A 6,499-nucleotide genomic window follows, 5' to 3' on the forward strand; every position below is an offset into this window, starting at 1 on the left:
AAAAAAGCACTCTTTCTGCTTGCTGTATGTGGAAGCACTACTGGCGCAGAGAGTGAGTGTGTCTATAATCCCTTAATTGTAGTTATTCATTCATTACACAACTGTACAAACTTTTTTTTACTTGCTGCCTTGGAAATGTTATCTTAGCAAAATTTCGAGAATGCGAATTTATTCGGGAAAGAATGTGCTCATGTTTCATAATTGTTGTATAGCTTAAATTTTGATCAATTATAGGAATGGGAAGATGAAAAATTCAAAATGAAGTCTGTAATTTAATGCATGATCAAGTTATGATTGATAATGTATTTTTTCAAAGTGTTGGACGTGAAAGTATATTGCTTTAATTAAAACTATTATATGTGTTGTGTCTACAAGCTGTGATAATATAAAAATAAACGAGAATATATTTTACAAAAATCATTAATAGTTGCATGAGTTGTGAGCGCAAATATGTCTAAAATCGATCTTACATCTGGGACAACATAATCACTGTAGACCAGTGTTTGTCGTGAGTTTGGTTTCTATGTTTCACAGTTGTAAGTCAGCGTACGCAGAACTCTCCAGCTTGCTTAGCCCTAGCCACAATGCCGCCGATAAGTGGCAGCCATCAACCGAAGTCACTCAAACAGCAAATAGAGTCGGCTCGTACGGTCAGTAGGCAGACAGACAATAAACACACAATTAACAGTTAGATAAGTAGCAGGCTTTCCGAAAGGTAATTGTGCACCAACATCTTCAGTCTCTTTCTCCGGTATATAAAGCGTAAATGAACAACTGAAATCAACCGAGATGCATATTTGCCGTGTAAACTTATTGTAAGTCACGTTGTGCGTTGTATATACATATGAGTTGTTATTACTTTTACTTATTGCGAACGTTTTTTATTATTTCCTTTTCTTTTTTTATTATATTATTGTATTTCTCTACTTTAGTTTTTATTTTTTCCTCCTATTATTTTTAGTCATGCCAAACATTTAAATGTGCAAAGAGAGTAGGAGATAAACAGTACAAATGTTCATATCGCCGTTTACTTGTTGCATCTTTTATTGCGAAATTTTATTGCTTCCATCCGACTGCTCCGTCTTATTGCGTTGTGTCACAACATTACAAAACATATCGTACTTTTGTGACGTCAGTGGTGTAATGTGTACATAATATTACATATATATTGCATAAAGCGTGTACAAGTGTGGTTTCAAGTTTACCAGTCTCTTTCTATACTCTTGCAACATGTTGCTATGTTACTATAGAGCATAATAATTTTGTTCACTTAACGGTTGTGCGTAGCACCTAAAACTAAGAAAGATAGATAAGGAGTTGTATATCTTATATTATATATCGTAACCTGAAATGCAAAATAATGTAACATCACTTTTCGTAGCTTTACAGGAGAAGCAAAAAAAAAAAGTATAAAAAGAAAACCACTTGAGATACTGAAACAAAATTTTCAAATCTGAATTAACATGAAACTATAAGTATATTTTAGGGAAAAAAAAAATAATTTCATTTTATAGTAGGTGTCTTACGTTATGTTGAATATCCATTTCTGAATCAGAATAACGTATGATCAATCTAAATTTGTATAAAAAATTAAAATTGGAATATTAATACTAATATATTTAAATTATTCATTTTAAATAAAAACAGGTGCAAGTTTTCCATATTTCATGTTATTTTTATTAATATGTACATAAGTACTAAAATAAATTAAAATATTTCAAATGAAAATGAGGACAATGTTTAATAATTGTTTATTAAACAATTAATTATTCAAAAGGTATATTATCATAAAAGTAATTACAGTCTGCTGGAATCAAAGCCTTAAGGTCCTGCAGATGTTGCCCTTTTCTTCTTGATTGTCGTTAACCTTTGCGGGTGCAAAAGATTAGGCTGCTAAATTTTAAAATTCCTGACAGTCCTTTGTGGAAGAAGCTGATACTCGTCCTTAAAAGAGGTTTTGTAATATATGGATCCCGTTGTATCATATGCCAAAGCACGAATCGTATTTATTGTGGGATCTCCAACTTTATTACCTGAGAGAAAAAATAAATAATAAAATAAAATAATTTACTTGTTTTAAAAATCTATAAATATGTTAAATAGGTAAATAAAAATAGAATAGAAAGCTCGTCGTAGAACTTGTCAAAGTTTTGTGCATGTACGTATGTAAATATATGTATGTATAATTGTTTACCTGGTCGAATAGATGAATACCGCTTTTGAAGAATTTCATAATCCAGGAAGTAACTGTGTTGTAGGTGATGAGCAGCTAGTGGATATGGATTTTTTCCAGCGTCTTTCATTAGTTCATCTAGTTGGGAAGGCAAATTAATTTGTTTTTTATTTATTGTGCGTTGTATTAATGAGTGAGTAGAGACACATTCCATTTGTGTATGCCCTGCGACTAAATACTTATGCTCAACGGTAATGTGGTATACTACACAAAACGATATTAAGACATTGGATAATACTGCATTCCGATTTTGATAAAAGGAACCATCAGAATGTATAATAAAGCTTTAACGCTTGCATGTCCATACATAATAAAGAGCATAAGCCCGCTTTAGCACTGTCAATGTCATTATTTTTTTCTTCTCTCATTTCTCTTATATCTTTTCTATGGACATCATATTGTTCCACTGAGATATTTTTTGATTCGACAAGTGTCACACATATCATTTCTTAGTTTAAAAATCGATAAATGATTTTTATTTAAAATCTAGCTGACCCCGCAGCCGTTGACCTGCGTGAAATTATGTGCTTTAAAATGAAAACTAAGTTGAATTTATCATTTCAGTGTAACGTTGCTTGATAGACCACATTTTTTAGTTTCTGTTTCGGTGTAAAGAAAAGATGGTTTTCAAACTCGTGAGCACGCCACGTATATCTGACCGTGTGAAAAACATAGCACTTCCAAACTTGCCAAACCAAGTTGTGCCCTGTTGATCGTCACCTCAAATGCAATTTCCACTGGAAGCGGAATACGTTTGAACTGAAACGGCAAATCATTGGAACTTAAAGGAATTCGTAGAATGAAGCATTTTGTCCACTTGTATTCGTTAGGTGCGTCATAATCAGTCGGATTCCATTACACAGTTTCGGTGCATGAAGATTGCGAAACATAATAACGACAGATCCAACTTTGAGACTTAAATGATGCGGTGGAATACCAAGCCTCTACAAAGAATTTAGATATTCCATTGGATAATTCACAGCGTCGCCTTTATTGTCAAGACGATCGATCGATTTGTATGAATGCCAGTCTCCCGGAATTTGACTTTGAATCTTTCAGTTTAAGTCAATAACATCGGTATTTTTGGCAGCTAACATTGCGTGTGCACTTAAGGAATCGTAGTTACGATAGTTTGGCCAATGTTCGGATAAACATTCGTGATGAGTTTATCTTTCGTGAATTTATTAACTGGCGAATGGAATTGATATCAAACCACTGGAAGTATCAACCGGAATTGACCGATTTCCAATTTTCAGCGAAGACGATGTAAAATGTCTTTGGCAATGTTATTTTTGTTCGCTGGTTTACATCTCCAAAACCTGCACACGCCGTACCATTCAAAATTCGCAATGACTCCAACGAAGTTGAACCGCGAACATTAATCGTCCTAAGGAATTAGTTGAGAACACACCTGGATGTGAATTTTTCCTTCTGCGTAACTATTTCTTCGACGAAGCATTCCATGCATGTCAAGATATTTCCGAATAGAGCAATGTTCTCGCAGAGAGATCACTGACGAAAGTTGAGAAAAAACTCGTAAATGTTAATTTTGTTGCGGGCGGTGTTTTCATTGACTGTACTGTATTCTCTGAGTTGAAAATACTCTTTGGCCATTCTCCAAATAAACTGCGAGACTCACAACGGTCGGAAAACGTTCATGAATTGCAAAAGTAAATATCCTGCAAAAAAACAACGCAGTTGTCCATTTTGCATGTACACAATTTCGTTGTGGCCGTACTAATACCTTGCACCTCAATGAAATTTTAATATTTTGTTCAAAGAGAAATTTTTAAGCAAAAAATAAGTAAATAAGAAATTTATTTGTTTTAAATTATCAATTGTTATTACTAATGACGTAACAGAGCTATTTTATGCTTTTATTTGTAAAATAACGTCAAGTTTGTTAGAGCTGTGAATAATTTTACATTTTACATATTAGTGGCATCACCACCCTACCCCATCTCTCTATCTTCCATTCTACTGTCAACTCTACTGTCGTCCTACTGTCGTTGGCAAATATAGGATCAAATTGAAGCTAGCGAGAACGACAACTGTCGGCCTGCAGTCGTATAGTCGTGCAGCTGTCAAAATAGGTCCGTCCATAAGAACGTGTGTATTTTAATATTTGACAGATGCCGTTTGCAGTCTGTCGCGAGCATTGTATTCCACACATCAACTTCGATATTCATTTTTCTAAATTAAATGCTGAATGTCATGAATGCCATTGTCGTCTGGTGATATCCACTCTATCCGTCATTTCTAGTTTGTGTTTCCGATAGTGTTTCGTGCATTTATTGTCAGCCATAAAAGCCGAAAAGGGATTGTAATGTTCGAAAGGTAAAGTCATATTGGTTTTCACCACTTCGAATAATATTGGATGTTCCTCTGTATCAGGAATTTCCGCAGAAATGATTTCATCAATTTGATCTTGTATTACCACCATCCAAAGAAGAATGTTTACTTTCTTGCCACTCAACAGAGTAAATCTAGCATCCAACAGCACCATCAAACATCGTAAATATTGTTTGAAAAGTTGTGCTATGATATCGTGACGATCGATTGTTGATTGACCGCGATCCATAATTCCGCACGTACATATGTCATCGCATCCTGGTAGTGCTTCTTACCTTGCCTTGCCTTGGGCTGCCATACGTTGCTCGCAAAAAAAAAACGCCGACCTCTTCGTGGCTTCGTAACAAAATTCAATTTGCAATTAATCCCTTTGCGTGAAACACTCATATGTAAAGTTTTCAGTGAATAATTTTCAATAATTTTTCTTTTGAATAGCCGGAATAAAAAAGCAAGCGACCTGAAATTGAATGATTCAAATAATTCACAAAGCAAAATATTGGAAAACAAAACAAACAAAAATTGAAAAATATGTGTATGGAAAAGAGTTACTTTTTGGAACTATCCAATTTTCCGACTTTTCCTCATGAAAAGTATACGGTATTTGTATTTTTAAACCTTCCCCGATCCCGATCTTCTTCCCGATCCACAACGAATAACCTCTGAAAATTTCATCAAGATTGGTGCAGCCGCTCTCTTAGCGTTACTCACAAACAAACATTCGTTCGTTTTTATGGGAAAAAGAAAAGGGCTGTTTTCAGGAGTTTCCCGGAAATTATTCGAAATTTTGAACCTCAACGGCTGCATTAAAAAAAGAATTATCAAATTTGGTTCAGTCGTATGGAAGTTATGACCGTACATACGTTTTGGCGATTCATTTTTATTTATATAGACAAAAATTTTACTGTATTGTTTATTATATGAATAACAGTATAAAATGTACTATACCACAGCAACACGTGGCCGGATATACATATACTAATATACATATAACCTCGATAATTTTTAGGTGATACAAACAACCGATAGATGAACAAAACTATTACAAAATGTTGCAAGAGTATAAATATTATTATTATTGATATAAAAAGTAAAGCTAATTATTTAAATACTCTCGTGCCTTTTATTTGGAGAACTCATACATAACTGTTTTAAAAGTGTGTGCCACTTTATAATGTTTCTGTAAATAGCTTGCACATCGTTGTATAAACGTTCCAAGGTGAGTTAGTGATATTTTTAATTAATTAACTTTCTTGAAGTTAAATAAAAACAACTGGTTGTAAGCGTATAAAAATAAAATACAGTCACTCACACCTTATTTGATGCGGTTAGAATTTTTAATGGAAAATATTAAATATTTTTTAACATTTTGCAAAAACGACAAAAAATAGTCTGTCAGTCTATCTCTCTTTGCAAGCTGAAGCTTGAGTAAAAATTGAGATATCTCGATGAAACTTGGTATTCCTTAGTACAAAAAATATTTCCAGTTCGTAGATGGGCGTAAGCGGACCCCCCCCACAAATCGTCATCGACCGAAAACTTATAAACTACTTTGACTAAATTAAGATATAAAGTTCTTCTCTTTGGCACAGGGGATCTCTTAAACCACTAAAAAATAGAACGATTAAATTTGCTAAGCTCGAAAGAACTCCTCCCGACAATGTGAAAATGGATGAAATCGGATGGAAACCCCGTTCCCTCCCCAAAACGTTCAAAACTACTAAAAGCATGATAATCAATAACTAAATGCGGCAGAGACGTAAAAACTTGTCGTCGAGATGGTATGACAAAGCTTTTTAGGGGCCGGGGTAAAAATTGGAGAATGGGTGTGGCACCGCCCACTTTTTGGTGAAATTCCATATCAAATATATAAGGGTAATTAAAAATCAGGGACAATCCTTTTCTGACAATCATATG

This window comes from Bactrocera latifrons, unplaced genomic scaffold (assembly GCF_001853355.1).
Source record: "Bactrocera latifrons isolate USDA-ARS-PBARC rearing strain unplaced genomic scaffold, ASM185335v1 scaffold_101, whole genome shotgun sequence".
Taxonomy (NCBI): domain Eukaryota; kingdom Metazoa; phylum Arthropoda; class Insecta; order Diptera; family Tephritidae; genus Bactrocera; species Bactrocera latifrons.